The 20,595-nt window shown below is 32.9% G+C and overlaps 1 protein-coding gene across 3 annotated transcripts in view; it reads left to right on the forward strand.

The window, feature by feature from the left end:
• LOC145277642 (uncharacterized) overlaps positions 1–20,595 on the forward strand; it is a 763,829-nt gene that overhangs the window by 533,848 nt on the left and 209,386 nt on the right. The gene's annotated exons all lie outside the window — the stretch shown is intronic.

The following is a 20,595-nucleotide window of genomic DNA, read 5'->3' on the forward strand; positions in this document are numbered from 1 at the left end:
TTTTGAAGCATGAAAAACGATGTTACTTTTTGTATTTAATATTTTTATTGTTATTTTTTATATTTCAAGCGGACCGCTCTTGGTCACAAAAAAGTATCGGTTCATTTGAAATATAAAAAAAAACAATAAAAATATTAAATACAAAAAGTAACATCGTTTTTTCATGCTTCAAAAACTCCTCACACCTTTTTTTTACATGGAGGTGAACACTTATCAAGGCTCGGAAGCCACTTGGGGATGAGGGTTATTGCGTGTACAGTAATCATTGCGATGGTATCGTAGTAATCATTAGTATTGGAGATTTGATAGAGTGTCTTACTTAAGGGGGCGGTTTGTCAGGAATTTGTTTATGTGTGACTTGAAGACATCCAAGTTGTAGTCAGATGGGGAACAGGCAAGCGCAAGAGAGTTCCACAGTCGTGCACTTCTAAGAAAGAGGCTCTTCTCATGGAATCTACGTTTGGATTTAGGCACAGATAAAAAGCGGGGAAAATTAATGACAGTAGTTTCCGCTAGACGGGTGTTTATCGTGAGAGATGGCGAGGGGGACCAGAGATTGGATTTCAGACGAGCTCTTGCCATGGAAATAACGATAAAACAAAGATAGGCTCGCAACGTCTCTTCTGTGGGAGAGAGACTACAGGGAAGAGAAAAGAGCATCCTCCACTAAGCCACGAAGTCTATTTTGTACTCTGTCAAGGCAGGATAGGCTGCTTTTAGCTTGTAGCAGCAGTACTCCATCCTTGGACGTACTTAGCTTTTATACAGATAGAGAATTGCATCAGTAGTGAGATATATTCTAGGGCGGTAGAAGGATCCCACCATTTTCCCGGCGTCCTTGGCAACAGACGTGATGTACATATTCCATTTCAGATCAGGAGTAAAGGTCAAAAAGAAGTTTGTCAAAACATGGAGTCTCCCTAACACGGAGGCATCCATTTCAATTGTTGCCAGATGGGGACCAAAGCGTTGATGATGTAAAGATAGAAGTTTGGTTGAATTTAAATCACTAAGCTCGTTGTTTGTTTGTTTACGAACAGACGATTTGAGCACTATAAAGGTGGTGGCGGGTGTCTATTTAAATAGACATTCCGACGAGTTATTTACTGGCGTCAGTTCCATGGTCGAGTGGGAGTACCGCTGACTGTCAACACGACGGTTCTAGGTTCAATCTTGGGCTTGGGAGAGATGCTAGTCTAGCGGCACTGATGAGTTGTGATACAACGAAACAGGACTGTATGTCGATGACTACAAATATATTTTAAAAAGCCCCTCTCTTTGGGTAGAGCACTGTCGTAAATAATCTCACCCGCTACTTAATTCTTAATTGGCTGAAAATGCGAAGCTCGTTGTTTGTTTGTTTGTTTGTTTGTTTACGAACAGACGATTTGAGCACTATAAAGGTGGTGGCGGGTGTCTATTTAAATAGACATTCCGACGAGTGATTAACTGGCGTCAATTCCATGGTCGAGTGGGAGAACCGCTGACTGTCAACACGACGGTTCTAGGTTCAATCCTGGGCTTGGGAGAGATGCTAGTCTAGCGGCACTGATAAGTTGTGATACAACGAAACAGGACTGTATGTCGATGACTACAAATATATTATATATATATATATATATATATATGCGTTTTGAAGGCGATTAACTCTAAATTTAAAACTATCTTTTCATTGCAGATATTGCAACTATCAGATGTTTAGAAGTCAGCTCGGTTTGCCAATTCATCATGAAGAAATTGAATTTGAATATTGCAAATGCTCCCTAAATTTGCTGAGAGAAACATTCATGAGTGAGAATTTTACGAAATTCGTGCGATTTAACTCCATTAGATTATTTCCTTTTTTCTTATTTTGTGGATATGAAAAGTCCCATGCTTACGCTAATAAGCCGAACCTGATATAATACTTGGACTACAACATTTGCGTAGTTATTCTTGACATAGAGCCTTATTTAATGCGCACAGTTCCTATTTACTATTTACTATTTACACGAGGGCGACACCAAGGTCGGTTTTTTTAAGTGTGGGGAAGAAATAAAAAAAAATACAAATGGCAAATATTAGTCTTTATAATAAAACACCTATTTGTATGATGAAACGGTCAGAGGGTACATCGACCGAAACATTGCGAAAATAACACTCAAGATACGAACAGTAGTTCAAAGAATAAACTTAATCCGAATAACTAATACTTATCTTATTTTTATTTTTATTAGTTTATTTATTTATTTGCTTTCGGGCCAATATCACCGTGTAGCATCTGTTCTTATACTACATGGTACTACATTCCATCTTTTCCGATCTCGATCAGTGGATGAGAAATCTTTCTAGACCGAGGTATTTTTTTTTTGTTTTTGTTCTTATCCAGAGTTCTTTCCGGAGAGCTGGGGCTTCCCCACATTAAAAACCGACCTTGTGTCTAACCCTGCCCTCGTAGGGAGTCAAGTTAATAGGAACTTATACTTATTTCCAATATTTAGAAACTAAATAATTATAGGTGTCGTTCTATAAATTTCCCTCGGGAATTCACTGCTCCACCATCGTTGGAAAAATTTCACATTCAAAAATTAAATGTAATATGTATAGGTCTGTGATCGCTCCTAGTAAACATGCTGTTCTCTCGTTTATGGAAATACTCTATACATAATAAGACAGTTGTTGGTTTGTAAATCCCTTCAGAGGCTGCACCATGAGAGATTCTTGTGCTAATATTTATGAAAACTCCTCACAAGATGGAAGTTCATGTTGACAACAGCTTTCAAGTTACAAGAAGAAAAGCAAAGAATTCCGTTTCTGCTTTTCAAGAGCACGAGATCGACACAAAGAGCTTATCAAACTTGACGCTGAATTCTTTAGCATTTTGGCGTCGAGAGTATTCAATTGTGCTTCCTTTCCGAATTCGTGGACGAACTGTCGGATTCATATAAATAGATACAGTATGACAGCAGGGTCGAAAGCGAGCCGGACTGGCTGTTATATATGAAACGTTAAGACTAAGAAAAACGAATTCGTTGAGATTAGATCAATTCCTGCTTAGAATGATCAATATCATTTCGATCTACTTCCGCCTTGAATGTACAGACACAAAAGCGGGTTCTATGTAATCTGCAACTTATATGCTTACACGTTAGACTCGAACGTATAAATATAACATACTGCTTGATATTTAGATAGATATATATTATGACGTTGGATAATTCGTTTTCTTTGTTCTAATGTTTCTTTGTGTACTGGGGTTTTCATTTACTGTTCGTATCAGTGTTATTTTCCACTAGACAACGATTTGGAAAATTTAGAGTATGACTTGAAGATTATGTTATATATGTTTTTTTTTGTTTTTTGTTTTTTTTACAAGGGAGTAACCACTTATCAAGGCTCGAGTGGGTTAATTGAAAACTGATCTAGGAAAACATCTGGCCTAATCCATGTTTTTGCCCCTGCTGAGAGGACGTTCTCCGTAGGGGTTAATTCAAGGTTCGGATTCCTGACTATCAGACATATAACATCAGTCTAACTAAACGTTCACCTAAAGCACTTTTATTAGTGACATATTTACAAGAATATGAATAGAAAAAGGAAATTGGGAATTTCCAGCGAATGCTCAGGAAAAAGACCATCGACCTAGTATACATCTTTTTCTGCTCGCTTTGTTCAAAACATAACTCATCGTAAACAGGCATTGAGGGACTAAATAGAAAAAAGAGTTACGGAGATGACGGGAACATATCCACAATGCGTTTTCTACTCTTCGTTATAGAATCGCTTGTTTTCTTAGTTATAATTTATTGTATTAAATACTGAGTATCGTCCTTATTTTCAGCCTCCCAACAGGTATAATATGTGTGTTAATGTGATACTATAAAGTGCCCCTGGGGTGGATTTGAGCCACTAAGTGCTGAGAGGGGGTAATAGACAAAGGAAGAGGAAATAGCTTAGAATAAACAAACAAATTGGAAATATCCTACAATCAACAATACATAGGAAATAGCTCAGAATAAACAAAGAAATCGGAAATATCCTACAATCAACAATAGATAGGAAATAGCAAACAATAACAATAGAGACTTACTGATAAACCAGGGAACGGCAGCTTCCGGTAGCGAGGATGGAGTGAGAAACCTAAGAGAAAAATACAGGGGAAACAGTCAGTTGACGTCTAGATGCGCTGGACGTCGGATGGGAGTTGATAACGACTACAGTTGAACAGTTATAGAGTTGACTGTGAAATAGAGATAGACGAATGTAACATCAATAGGACGGGGATAACACACACACACACACACACACACACACTCACACACACACACACACACTCACAAGTCCAACAGTCAATTTATATGTGAACATTGGCGTTTGTGTTTTTTCCTTTCTTTGTTCATATTTGTACTTTTGTGAAACCACACGTGTGTCCCCACCGAAATATCCACGGTATACGACGTTGGGAGTCGGCGACCTGACGAGGGAGCCACACATGGGGTTACATTAGTACGTTTATATATCTACAGATGGGGTAGATGAACACTACCTTGTAACAGAACCAAAGTTAAAATAAGGCTGGATCTGATGTTGCAGCATACACTAAAACGTTCACTATAAAATCACATAAAAATATAATAGTGGCGAGGGTTAAAAGTCAAGGTCTGAGCGTTATGGTAGAACAGGGGTTACTGAATGCAACAAACCAGATACATGGTTTTTGTTTAAGCATCTGTATGAACCACAAGGAAAGCATCAAGTGATAGTGCTTAAAAAGTGCCCTAGTTACTCATGTACAACTTAATTTCGTAAATGTACTCGCCATTTACGAAATAACATACGAAGGGCGTTCCAAAAGTAAGCCCTGTATTTTTGTCTGTCCGAATAGATCAGAGTAGATTGCAACTAGTATTGTTATGATGCCTGAACTTGTGCAGTGACGATCTGAAAATTTTATCCCTCAGTTGCAGACATCGACGGTGTGAGATTATCAAAGAAAACGCTATAATGGAAGTCCGTTAGAAGCAGAGATGCGTCATTGAATTCCTAATGAAAGTGCATTAACTATGCAGAAAAGAGTATTCTGGAGAGAAAAAAAATAGTCTCTCGTTTTAATCGGTAGAAATCTTAGCATTTTTATTTATTTTTTTTTCTCCTGTAGTGAAGGTTGGAAATTCAATGTGCAGCAAACTATAACTTAGAACTTATTATAATATAACGCCTTCATCCGTGGCGCAACTTGTCCATCCGCCGAAACGTTGGGAAAATCGTATCATCACTAGATGAGAACATTAGTCTATGTAATTCAACTATTATTTATTATCAATCCATATTTCAAACAATTCGAAAGCAAATTTAAATTTTTAGTGTCATACACTTTCTCTGATGGGATTATATTTTGTGTTGTTAATTTTATATTTTCGTTTTGCATCTACTTAGGTTTGGATCCGTATAAAAGTTTAAGACAATTTTATATCAGTTTTTCATATCTGTTTTATATCTGTTTTATGTATTTTGTGTGTTTGAAATAACACAAAATCCCTGTGCCGATATTGCGTTAAGTGCTAACACCATGAGATCACAAAACATCGTATATGTCTTCCTATTTTCTATTATTATTATTTGAATCTATAAAACTGGACACAACCATTTGCTTTTCTTTTTCTTTCTATTTTTTTTATTACAAACGACGAAATCTTTCCAATCACTTTGTATGAATGAAGTAGGTAATTTGGTCAGCGAGCACTTAAACCGGGACATAAAGAATAGAGTATTACGTTTTTGACTTGCTGAAGATTGGACAGAGAATAAATCAAAAAACATAAATCATACGGATTATCAAACTATTTTTACACATACATACACAATACAGGGTGTGCCAATAAAATGGATACACTCTTTAAATGACCATAAAACCAACATTTCATATAAGAAAGAATAGTTTCATACATCAAAATAGCGTGAAAATATATAGAAACCAGCTAATTATCGAAAGGATTCGAATTGTTGGTCATTGTTGTCCATGAACAGTTGACAACTGATTGAATCGAAAACGTTCCTAATTAGTTCACATATTCTTTCAAGGGTTGCTTTCAACTCATTCATTGTAGCTAGTTTTGTGGTGTGAACCCTGTGTTCAACATGCACCCCCAAATAAAGAGAAAAATGCATGGGGGGAGGGGAATAAAAATGGTGAGCATGGACAGTACTCGATACTTCCCCTTCGTCCTAACTATCCGTTTCACGGGTGAATATCAAGATATACTCTTACGTCATGATGATATTGCGGAAGTGCTCCATCCTGCTGGAAGCGCCATTCTTTATTCCTAAATATCTATTGGGAACGTGGCATAGCGTATTCATGTAGCAAGTTGAGATGATTTAAAGAGTGTATACATTTTATTGGGACACCCTGTATATAAATACGTGTGTGTATGTGTGCGTGTGTGTAAATAGGTTTTTTCACTTGTATTTCACCTTTTATTCATACCAATCATTTAATGTATGAAGCCCAATGTTATTACAGAGCATATAACAATTAAATGGCAAATGTTTATATTCCAAATTTTAAACGATTTATCATTTTATAATTAATTCAGATATTCAGGCACAATTTTTGACAGCACCTTATTCGTAGCGCAAAATTATTCATTTAAATATTATATCAATCACTGAATTTATTCTCCCCTTAACTCATCAGAAAGAAAAGCAACTATCAATTCATTAAAAGAAAAAATGCATATGGGCATGATAATAAAATCCGAAAACTGAAAGAGAATTTGCAATTACCTTTTATTTTTTGTATTATTACGCCTTGTACATATATATATATATATATATATATATATATATATATATATATATATATATATATATATATATATATATATATATATATATATATAAATCACACATTGATCATAGTGTAATTTAATCTTCTTTTGGATAAACAGAAAAGATGTTACTTTTTTCATGGTAGTCACTACTTATAAAGATCCGAAAGCCACTCAGGGATAAGGGTCATTGCGAGTACAGTAATCAATGGGATAATTTCGCGGTAATCGTTAGTAATGGAGATTTGATAAAGTGTCTTACTTAAGAGAGCGGTTTATAAGGAATTTGTTTATGTTGGACTTGAAGACATCCAAGTTGGAGTCAGGTGGGAAGCAGAAAAAATGAACAAAGTTCCACAGGCGTGCACTTCTAAGAAAGAAGCTTTGTTCATGGAATTTACGTTTTGATTAGGCACAGATAACGAGTGCGGAAAATTATTGACAGTGTTTTCAGCGAGACGGGTGATTTTTGTGAAAGATTGGCGAGGGGGGACCAGAGATTGGAGCTCAGACGAGCACCTGCCATGGAAATAACGATGAAAAAAAACAGGCTCGCAACGTCTCTTTTGTGGGAGAGAGGTTGCAGGGAATAGAAAAGGGCATCCCCTACTGAGACACGAAGTCTGTTTTGTACTCTGTCAAGGCAGGATTGGTTCTTTTAGCAGCTCCTGTCCAGATGTGGCAGCAGTACTCCATCCTTGGAAGTACTTGGCCTTTATATAGATAGAGAATTGCATCAGTAGTGAGATATCATCTGAAGCAGTAGAAGGATACCACCATTTTTCCAGCGACCTTGGCAACCGACTTGATGTACGTGTTCCATTTCATATCAGGAGTAAAGGTCAATCCCAGAAGCTTATTAAAACATGGAGCCTCTCCAAGACGAGAGACACGCATTTCAACTGATGCCAGATGGGGATCAGAACGTTGATGATGTAAACATATGAGCTTGGTTTTAGATGCATTAGAAGTAACCAGCTACCTCTTCTCCCACTATACCACGCGCTCAAGATTAGAGGAGAGAGAATCAGAGAAGACTTTACATATGTTTCTGGAAAAATTCAAAGCACATTTAAGCAAAAAGTCATCATTATATGAACATCATTGTCTTTAGACTAAATATCTAAGTAATACAGGCCAAAAATAATACTACAGAAATAAAAAATAAATAAAAATTTAAATGCCTGAGAAAAGCACTTGAATGCATTACAAACAGACTCACTGAACAAACTCCGCAGATATCAAAGCAAACATAATCGGAATAATTAATCAATGCCAAAAAGAATTGATTGCATCGTGTTTGCTGAAATAAGATATTTATTCGGAGAATCGATCCATATATATGATAGAGTGTCTTTGTATACATAGGTTCGTGATAATGCCTATATATATATATATATATATATATATATATATATATATATATATATATATATATATATTGAAAAAATGGCGTAACACATTGCCAAAAAAGCTGTGACTTCTTTTCTAACTTTCCGGTTTAGTAATCATGCCATTATTCCTTTATTTTTCTTTTAAAGTTTAGGGTTTTTTTTTCCTCCTCTGATACGTTAAAGGGGAAATATATTCAACATTGACATAATAATTACAGTAGAACACCGGGATACGATCTTTTTTTACGTTACGATATGGAGTACGATATTTTTCTGTCATCTGGTTACGGTATTTGCCTACATGTATACATGTGTATTAAATATTGTACTGTATTTTGTTACTAATTCTTAATGCCGTATTCAGGGGTTCTACAGTACATGAATGGTTCTGCGCTATGAAACTGGTGCTGTTAAGAATTTTGCATGTGAATCTAATGAAATATACGGTAAGATGGTCAACATCTTGAAATTTAGAATATAGAATCTTGTCATTTATTTACACACATATATATATATATATATATATATATATATATATGAGGGGTGAGTTGGTGTGTGTGAGTCAGTGAAAATGGAACCCGTTTTGTCTCAGTGTTTTGTTTCTAATTTTCCTCCTAAATTATGTTTACTTAGGAACACCGGATGCATTAGAAAGAAACCAAACACCTACTCGCTACATGAACGTAAGAATAAAGCTTATAGTTTTTACAAAGTCAAACAATCCAACTTCTTTATAATCTAATATTACTTTTAAGGTTTAGCGAAACTCCTCCCTCGGCGATTCTTTTACCCTTCCTGTTGTTAAACATTTACTTCAAGCTCTGTTGATAGATTCTTTTTTAATGTCTTTTTTATTATTACATTTTCACTCCACCAAAGCACATTGCCACTTTGGTGTAGGGGGCTACTATCAGGGGCAACAACTACTGGGGTACTATGTAGGGATTTGGGCAGCAAGATGTCGGTTCACGTTACACTTCAACTTCTGCACGTCAGTACAGTTTGGGAAGCAGGGACCTGGAATGGAATTCCAAAGTCTAGCGGTTCTGGGGAAGAAACTACTGGAGTAGAAAGATCTTTTACATCTAGGTTTCTCTACTGTGTGGGGGTGGGATTTAGCTGCCTTTAGTGCAAAAGTGTGATCTGTATCTCAGAGACATAGAGCAGGGTTGATTCGATAAATATGCGTCGTTTTCACGACAAAGAAGATTTCCCCTGAGTCCTCAGCATTACACTTTGCCAATCTGTAAAACGCTCTTAGTTATGCTAATAATAAACCTAGTCAGGATTTACGAGCTTTATTTTGTTGTAGGAATCTCTATGGTATCATAATTGTAATTTAATTACGATCCGGAAAAAAGTGATGGTTACAGTTTTTGTCCCCTTTAAAATTGTCTGCGTCGACATTTTATGACGTTAATATGATTGTCAGAAAATACAAAGCGACATACAAAGCGACGATGTGTGTAGGCGCGAAACTGTTTTCTTACGACGCTAAGCGCCGGTGATGTGTTTTATTTGTTTCATGTTTCTTCATTTGTTTTGTTTTTATTCATGTAAGTATAGTTAATCATATTTAGCGGATTACTCGATTGGTTTTCATTGCGCTTCTTTTTTTTGTCGTTAAATCGTCTGCAAAAATGGAAGACAGTTTTAAGATCGAAGAAAGAAAAAAAGAACGAAATGATGATGAAATAATAACAACGCAAAGGGAATCAAGACAAGAGAAAAAGAAAATCAGGTGAAAAAGTGACAGTTATCCGAGTAGATCAGAATTTGGAAAAACAACAAGGCAAAATTGTGGCACAAAAATAGAAAAATCTACAAAAGAAGGTGCTAGTGCACTTACTGATCCGCGCTATTTTTTAAATCATATTTCCAAGTTTAATTAAAGTTTTATTATATGTTTTTTTATTTAATTGTAAGGTTGAAGTATAGAATAGGTACAAAACACCCTCCCCTCCCCATGTTAAGAATGGCTTTTTAAATAATAACGTTATTATTTACATCCGGATCACTCTCTGCACTAGTACCCAAAAGAATAAGGAATGGGAGAAAGAAAAAAACATATGTAGACGAACAAGAAAAAGAAAATTGAAGGAAAAAAAAATAAGAAAAATCTTATAAACTAGCATGATCTGTGAAAATTCCACGGATTGAGAAATATATATAATCAGTAATTTTTTTTTTATATAGCTGATATTTTTCTTTGATAGCGCAATAAAACTATTTCTTTGAACAGAAAACCACACAGCAAATATGAGTTTACTAACATTTCTATGAATATAGTGTTCATTGTATTTTAATTATTGAACTAACAACAACGAACAAAATTAATAAGTACTAATACCTATACAAAAAATAATACTCTGCTACAAAGTACAATATCTCTGTTCTACAATTATATAAATGCAACTTTGTCTGTGTGAGTGAGTTAGTTCCTTATAGACTCCGAAACGGCTGAATAGATTTTCTTTAAAATTTACAAAACTTTAGAGTATAAGTCTCTTAGTTAAGTTTTGTCTCAGAATATTTCCCCGATAATTACCGATAGTCGAAACTGTTGTGTTTTCAGACCGGGCTCCTTTTAATGAAGGGACACGTGCTAATGCACACCGGTTCCCCGGGCCTCTTTCTCGTAAATAATACAATCACATTGTAAGGGACGATTTTTAATTCACTCTTTCAGTCAAGCACTTCTTGGCAAATATTTTTTTTTACCTGTTTCTTTACAATTTTCTCGTTTTTACGTAATAATAGCGATTTTGAAGATTTAATTTTCCTTTGTTCAAATTGTCAATAACAAACTAATTTCGGACTGGAATTATTGTTCATAAATAATTTCACGCGGACACTTCTATTAAACAACGTTTTTATATTAACCGGTGGGTCAATTCTATACATATATTGAAATGGTGAAAAATCTAATCACTCTACTAACTTTCAAAGCAAAGGAAAACCTAATTATTAAAACTTTGAAAATATAAGCTAAACATTAAATACAGCGAATTAAAAATGAGAGTTAATCGGTTGCCGATCAACCTGTCGAATCTATACAATGTTTATTTAAACATACAATCTACACACGCACACACAAATAATTATATATGTGTGTGCGCGTGTGTGTGTGTGTGTGCGTGTGTGTGCGTGTGTGTGTTCTTGGAAGTTTTTTAACCATTAAAACTATATAAAAAACTTATATAATTTTTATATTTTTTATCATACATTAGAAAACTATTTAGTCAGCAAGTCATTTAATTCTCTCCAATCACTGCATCAACTTGCTCTCTCGAATTCAAAAATGAAAGAACACTGTTTTAATACACATTACCAATGCACTCAGACACACGCACACACACACACATACACACACACACACATATATATATATATATATATATATATATATATATATATATATATATATATATGATGAAAATAATGGAAATAGTATTCCGACGAAATAGAAAATAAAAAGGAACAAACCGTATTATGTGTTCATCAAAGACGAACCGTTGATGAACACATAATACGGTTTGTTCCTTTTTATTTTCTCTCTATCTATATATATATAATTATTTCCACAGCCAAACAACGTCGCAGCCCACAAGAGTCATGACAGCCAACGAACCGGAAGTCCAAGACTCGAGTTTTTCCTTCATTTGGGTTCATCAGTCAGACATATCTGCACCCGGTATTTGAAAACCGAGCCTCCTGTATGCGAGGCAAACACTCTACCAACTGAGCAAAGTTGATGCAGTTCGCTCAGTTCATAACACAAATCCATTTCAATAATAAAGAAATAAACTTGTTTATTTATTCATTTATTTTACAAAGATTTGTTTTGTTTTGCTTTTTAAAGTGGCACATAATGTTGGAAAAAAGTCTCAGTCCTTAAGAATTTGTCCCCCCCCCCAAAAAAAAATCACGAATGTGTCTAAAATGTTAATGTTTATTTTAATAAAAACATTTTGGCCGCTAACAGACGCAATAGATCGATCGTGTAAGAGGGAATGTTCAATTTTTTAAAATCAGGAGTTTTCTGTAGTAAATATCTTTTTAGGTGTGGATTTAAAAAGATATTTTCCAAAAAATAACCTCTAAGTTTTATTGTTTGTTACAAGATTGTTTTACAATATTTTACGCTAACGGACTCAGTGGCAGGTTTGTCGTACAATGACCGTGCATCATTTTTAATCGTACATATTTAGAAAAACACTTCTAGATAGAGTGTTTGTTCTCATGGTCGGTTATGAAGTAAATGTGCGTGGATGTTTAGAGAAACAATGTTATATCTATTTGTTCTCCTACTGCTATCTAAAGAAATTTTGTGTGTGAGTGTGTTTCCTACGGACTCCATTACGGTTGGGCCTGTATTTTTGAAATTTTTGAAGTGTCTGAGAATGTTCTCACGTAAGATTTGTATCGGAATTATTAGCATTGAAAATAGAAAATTGAAAAAATAAATAAACGAAGGAAGTTCGATTTTGACCAACTACACAACTTCACATCACAAGTGCATGTGAGAAGTTTCATCACCGCACAAGCAGAAAGGCCCAGCCGAAAAAAGAACATCTATAGATCGTTTTATAAAACAGTGGCGCGTTGGAAATAAATAGTTTCTGTTTAGAGTAAAATTGAACCATGGTGCCTTAGTTTTATGTTTTTAAACTTTATATGAATAATGGAATTTACAGATTATTTTACAAAATCAATAGATATTCTCTACATGTAATGTAAACTACACTGTCTTGTGAACTAAGTTTCTGCAGAGGATGGGAAGCTTTCTCCCAATATAATACATGAAAAGCCAATGGATTTGATGAAAAAATGGACGATTTCATTGATTTTCATGATAATAAGTGCATGGGAGGGTGGAACATTTGTTTATATATATATATATATATATATATATATATATATATATATATATAGTTTGATGCAGTGGAATACACACACACATATATATATATATATATACTAGCATGGGTGCCCGGCGTTTCCCGGGTATTTGGAGATGTATGTTGAGCAAAACAAAAAGTGGTCGATTTTGTTAATTTTGACCCCTATTATGGCCCCTTAAAATTTATTGTTTGGGGCTCAAATTCTGTTATAAAGTTATATCTATGTCCAATGAACCCATATCTAAAATTTCAAGTTTTTAGATCGAAAATTATCAGAGGAGTTTAGTAAAGTTCTCAAAGGTCAAATCGTTAAACTTTCACCCCTTAATCGTCAAATTTCTGTCCGAAAAGCAATCACATCGACTTTCCTAAATCTCAGTACCCTGTATATCAAATTTCGAGTGTGTAGACTTAAAATTGACAGAGTTATTGCGTAGGGAAATGTACACACACAGACACACGGACAGACATTTTCACTATATATATATATATATATATATATATATATATATATATATATATCAATGTGTGTATGGTTTACTGCAGTCGAAGGCCTGCCTATGTCATGAAAAATAAAGAAACAGAATCTACGAATGAAACCAACGAGAGGTGCAAGAAAATGCACACCTTGTTGGATTCATCGTCAATTTAGCAAAAAAATCTTATAAACTCATGTACAAATTTTCTGCTACTTTTAAAAAATAGTCAAGTAGTGAAAGTAAAACTGTATTTGGGTTAAGAGCCGTGTTATCATGTCGCACCCTGCTGCCTGCGGTCAGTCAACAACTATCAGTATACTCTTCTCTCCAATTTTTTTTTTTTTTTTACCGCACCTACAGAGTTCCGGAAAGTGCTTCTAGGTATGGCAAGACGCCAGATTTTACGAAAAGGCAAGGTTGGAAGTACAACAAAAATAAAGAAAGATATGTCCTTTGCACTATCGCATATAAAATCGATAATAGATACGATGTGGCCACAAAAGTAATTCCGATAAATATACCAGTAAGTATTTTTATAAAAACGCCAGACCTTTGAAATAGACTAGCTTTTAAAATAATGACAGTGTTTAATTTTTTCTTTTCCAAGCTGTTAGACCTGTGGAACGGTATAAGTTTGGTTAAAACATTTCTGTTGGATGAGCGGATGCGAAATTGGCATTACTAGGTTTTTAGTCCGCGTCGTTAATTACTTAGAAATCGTCACCCTAAATAATTGCTGCAGTTAGACATTGTTAGCGCGCCATTTTGTTGTCATATCTGAGGAAGTGCTATTATGAATATTTTTTACTTACATTGACAAATTAAATTATCGAATTCATAATAGAGTGTGACAATTTCTACTGAAACTCTTTTGCCACATAAAAGTTTCGGTTATTTTTTTTCTCTATTCTGTCGTTATTTCCACAGAATGTGCTAAACTCGTTGCAATCTCTAGTTCACTCTTACAAAACATTCACAGCAAATGCTCTCCTATCTATCACTACTAACAAAACATTGTTTTCAGCCTACGTATCCATCGGCTTCCTGTCCTACAACTTCTCATCTGCATAAATCGTTACGACAGGACTGCTTACCTGCAAAATACATAATAATCGTTTCAAACACAATCTAACCAAATACCAATCATTAACCGTTTTCATAAATACGCCATTATTTTTTATATAAGTCATCATTTTCAATCCTCACCAAATATTTTGGATCTTTAAATGTATCTTATTAACTTGAACTATTTGCAGGATTTTAGCTTTGATAAGTCGTGACTCAAAAACAATGATTATTTGTCGAATACAATTGGAATTAGAAATACAAACAATTACAGTAATTTGGTAATTTATACTAATATTGAATTTGAAAAGTTACTTTTACGTAGGTATACTTAATTTCTTTTCAAATATTGAATCATTTTTAGCAGTTATTTATTATCCATAAAATATTCGGATTGTCCTTTCCTTAGTAAGTCTTCGTAATTCTGTGAAAAAGGCCAAATAACATTTTTGAACGACATACTGCTTTAAAAAGGGAAAATTCGCGAAATTTGGCTATAAAGGGCCAATCTGACAACGCTGGACAAGAATATGATATTGACTACCCTTTGATGTAGCCTACGTTTCGAATATTATTATAATAATTCTCATTGTTGTAATAGTAAGAAAAAGTAACTCGTAGTAATTCTGACGTGAAGCAACTCTTTGAGGGAATAAAAAAGCGAAGTATTACATAAAATATAGAATATACGAAAGAAACATTACATAAAATATAGAATATACGAAAGAAACATTACATAAAATATAGAACATTCAAAAGAAACATTACATAAAATATAGAACACTCGAAAGAAACATTACATACAATATAGAACCTTCGAAAAAAACATTACATAAAATAAAGAACATTACGAAATAAACATTACATAAAATATAGAACATTCGAAAGAAACGTTACATAAAATATAAAACATTCGAAAGAAAAATTAAAAAAAAATATAGAACATTCGAAAGAAACATTACATAAAATATAGAACATTACGAAAGAAACATTACATAAAACATAGAACATTACGAAAGAAACATTACATAAAATACAGTACATTCGAAAGAAACGTTACATAAAATATAGAACATTCGAAAAAAGCATTACATTAAATATAGAACATTACGAAAGAAACATTACATAAAACATAGAACATTCGAAAGACACATTGCAAAAAAGATAGAACATTCGAAAAAAACATTACATAAAATATAGAACATTACGAAAGAAAAATTACATAAAATATAGAACATTCGAAAAAAACATTACATAAAATAAAGAACATTCGAAAGAAACATCACATAAAATATAGAACATTCGAAAGAAACATCACATAAAACATAAACCAGTCGAAAGAAACATTACATAAAATATAGAACATTCGAAAGAAACGTTGCATAAAATATAGAACATTCGAAAGAAACATTACATAAAATATAGAACATTCGAAAGAAACATTACATAAAATATAGAACATTACGAAAGAAACATTACATAAAATATAGAACATTCGAAAGAAACATTACATAAAATATAGAACATTCGAAAGAAACATTACATAAAATATAGAACATTCGAAAGAAACATTACATAAAATATAGAACATTACGAATAAACATTACATAAAATATAGAACATTACGAAAGAAACATTACATAAAATATAGAACATTACGAAAGAAACATTACATAAAATATATAACAATCGAAAGAAACATTACATAAAATATATAACATTCGAAAGAAACATTACATAAAATATATAACATTCGAAAGAAACATTACATAAAATATAGAACATTCGAAAGAAACATTACATAAAATATAGAACATTCGAAATAAACATTACCTAAAATATAGAACATTCGAAAGAAACATTACATAAAATATATAACATTCGAAAGAAACGTTACATAAAATATAAAACATTCGAAAGAAAAATTAAAAAAAATATAGAACATTCGAAAGAAACATTACATAAAATATAGAACATTACGAAAGAAACATTACATAAAACATAGAACATTACGAAAGAAACATTACATAAAATATAGTACATTCGAAAGAAACGTTACATAAAATATAGAACATTCGAAAAAAGCATTACATAAAATATAGAACATTACGAAAGAAACATTACATAAAATATAGAACATTCGAAAGACACATTGCAAAAAAGATAGAACATTCGAAAGAAACATTACATAAAATATAGAACATTCGAAAAAAAAATTACATAAAATATAGAACATTCGAAAAAAACATTACATAAAATAAAGAACATTCGAAAGAAACATCACATAAAATATAGAACATTCGAAAGAAACATTACATAAAACATAAACCAGTCGAAAGAAACATTACATAAAATATAGAACATTCGAAAGAAACATTACATAAAATATAGAACATTCGAAAGAAACATTACATAAAATATAGAACATTACGAATAAACATTACATAAAATATAGAACATTACGAAAGAAACATTACATAAAATATAGAACATTCGAAAGAAACATTACATAAAATATAGAACATTCGAAAGAAACATTACATAAAATATAGAACATTCGAAAGAAACATTACATAAAATATAGAACATTCGAAAGAAACATTACATAAAATATAGAACATTCGAAAGAAACATTACATAAAATATAGAACATTCGAAAGAAACATTACATAAAATATAGAACATTACGAATAAACATTACATAAAATATAGAACATTACGAAAGAAACATTACATAAAATATAGAACATTACGAAAGAAACATTACATAAAATACAGAACATTCGAAAGAAATATTACATAAAATATAGAACATTACGAAAGAAACATTACATAAATATGGAACATTAGGATCAAACATTACATAAAATATAGAACATGCGAAAGAAACATCACATAAAATGTAGAACATTACGAAAGAAACATTACATAAAATATAGAACATTTGAAAAAAAAACATTATATAAAATATACAACATTCGAAAGAAACGTTACATAAAATATACAACATTCGAAAAAAAAACATTACATAAAATATACAACATTCGAAAAAACTTTACATAAAAATAGTGTCTGCTAAGATGTGTTAGATTGGAGAAGTAAATAAAAGATTGACTCCTACAATCTTATTTGATCATCTGTATTAAACTGTTTAGTTCAACATTGTTCTTTTAATATTTATTAGTACTTAGTAATGTATCTCATCTGTGCCAGTTCCTTATTTAAAATACGATGGGCACTATTTCCATAGAAATGTAATAAACGCATATTTGCTGCGTGTTATTTGCTTTCCTGTCTAAACTTTATGCATTGTGCTATATGTAGAAAAATATCAACTGTATCAAAACATTTGTTGATTAAATGTAGTTCTCATTTCGCGGAATTTCCACAGGTAATCCTAGTTTATAATATTCTCCTTCGTATTTCTTCGTTCATTATGCAGATTCAATTTAGGATTCATAAATATTAATTAGTTGCTACAATCATTATTTTATTCATTATCTATATATTATTCCGTCTGTTATATCTTTAGTTAGTCCTTACGTAACGCTTTGAAAGTGCCAAATACGATTTTTTAAGGCCAGACAGTTTTCAAAATGTCAAATTCACGAAATGCAGCTATTAAAATAGCTAATATTGAAACACTATACAAGAATATGAAAGTAGCATCTCTGTAATATAGCCTGATTTTCGAATTAGAACTCCCAGTAATTTCGACCTTGGCCGAGTCCTCATAGACGAAAGAAGTCAGCGTAATGTTACGGAAAATGGTAACATTCGAATGAAACAAGAAAAAGAGCATTGTCTTCCAGGCTGTATTCGAGTTCTGTAGATAACATTCAATTGGCACGATTTTCATAGAAATGTTACTAAACTCATGTTTGCTGTGTGTTGTTGATTCTCCTTGCTAAAGAACATAGTTTGTTGATTTTTTGCGATATCCAGAAACAGAAAAATCATTTTTACCGAAACATACTTGTTGATTAAATGTATTCCTACTTCAGTATAATTAGCACGAGTCTTTCTAGGAAATTAAGATTTCATTAAATGTGTGAAAATTGAATTAATTTTGAAATGATTTTACAAAGGAGGAAGTGGTGTTTATATCAGTTATAGTCATTTATGTTGGCTTCAAAATTTGCATTGGTTTTCATCCTTTCTTTATCCTCACAAAATAGATTACAAAAATAGCCGCATGTTTGTAGAGGTTGTGTTTTATTTTTGTTTTTGCAATTTACAGCTTGTCTAAGACTTAATTAGGACTCAAACATTATATAAGCAATTCCATACAGCTGAATATTAGTCAAATATAAAGCAGAAAACATATTTGACTTCTGACACATCGTTTTTTTGTTTTTGTTTTTTTTTTACATTTTCTCCCCAAACAAGGCACATTGCAACTTTGGTGTAGGGGGCTACTATCAGGGGCAGCAACTACTGGGGCACTATGTTGGGATTTGGACAGCAAGATGTCGATTCACGTTGCACTTGAACTTCTGCATGTCAGTACAGTTAGGGAAGCAAGAACCTGGAATAGAATTCCAGAGTCTAGCGGTTCTGGGGAAGAAACTATTGGAGTAGAAAGATCTTTTACATCTAGGGATCTCTACTGTGTGGGGGTGGGATTTAGCTGCCTGTTGGGTTTGTCGAGGGTGTCTACGTCGTGGGGGCATAAGTGTCTGCAGTTCGTCAGAGCATTCACCATTACAACCTTATTCTATATGTAACACATCTCTCTAAATATACTGAACCTAACTAATAAATGTACAACAAGATGTTTTCCACCAATTCTTGAATGCTTTAGGGTTTGACATTTCGAGGTCTGGCAGTTCGCGGGACGAAATAAGAGAGTTAAATCGCAACCCAGAGATTCTGCAATCTGTCATGAATAATGTTTTGGAAAGAGCACAAATATGCGAAGCTGAAAATGGGCAACATTTAAAAGATATTTTTAATAAATAAGATTTTTTGAATTTTGTATTCTATTTAAAATGTCATAACGTCTTAGTCAAATTGTGTTACAATTACCGAAATACAAAAAAAATAATGAATCTATTTAAGTTCAAAACTCTTCAGTGATTTTTGGGACACCCTATATATATATATATATATATATATATATATATATATATATATATATATATATATATACAGAGAGAGAGGGAGAGAGAGAGAGAGAGAGAGAAATAAAAAGGAACAAACCGAGTTATATATTCATCAACGTTTGTTTTTATTTCGAGACTTCTTCTGGATGAATAAAATGAATAAAGACGAAACGTTGATGAACACATAACTCGGTTTGTTCCTTTTTATTGTTCTATTTTGACGGAATACTTATTCCCATTATTCTCATCATATATATATATATATATGTGTGTGTGTGTGTGTGTGTGTGTGCGTGTGTGTGTGTGTGTGTGTGTGAACGGACAAACACACACCTGCTAGCCGACGTGCGGAGTTTTTTTCTCGACTGAATGTATTTAAAATACTCTTCATTCAACAGTGAAAATAAGATTTCAAGTGAATAAATGCCCTCATAGAAATGAACGTAATTTAAAATGTAATTTCCACTATAGTGTGATAGTTGGTGAAAACGACATTTTAAACTTGAATGTGAAAGGTCGACTAAATGCTATTTTAAACTTAGAAAATGACCTGTAAAAACTGAGCAAAAATGTGTTTTGAAAAGATCAAGCCTAAGTGACCGTCCATAGTGCTATTTAAAATGTTAGCGATAGGCAGCAACGTCAACGTAATTGCAAACATGATTATAATTATCGTTATGACAACAGCATACTCCTTTCATTGTTTTGAATCTCGAGTATATATCCGAGACAGCTAGACACAATTAATCAACCGAGGACCACATCAGTTTACATAAAAATGTATAAGATATCAATGGATATATACCTGAGAATCAAAACAAGGAAAAGAATATGCTGTT

The sequence above is a fragment of the Euprymna scolopes genome, chromosome 6 (genome assembly GCF_053919585.1).
Source record: "Euprymna scolopes isolate OS-2025 chromosome 6, ASM5391958v1, whole genome shotgun sequence".
NCBI classification, from domain to species: Eukaryota; Metazoa; Mollusca; class Cephalopoda; order Sepiida; family Sepiolidae; genus Euprymna; species Euprymna scolopes.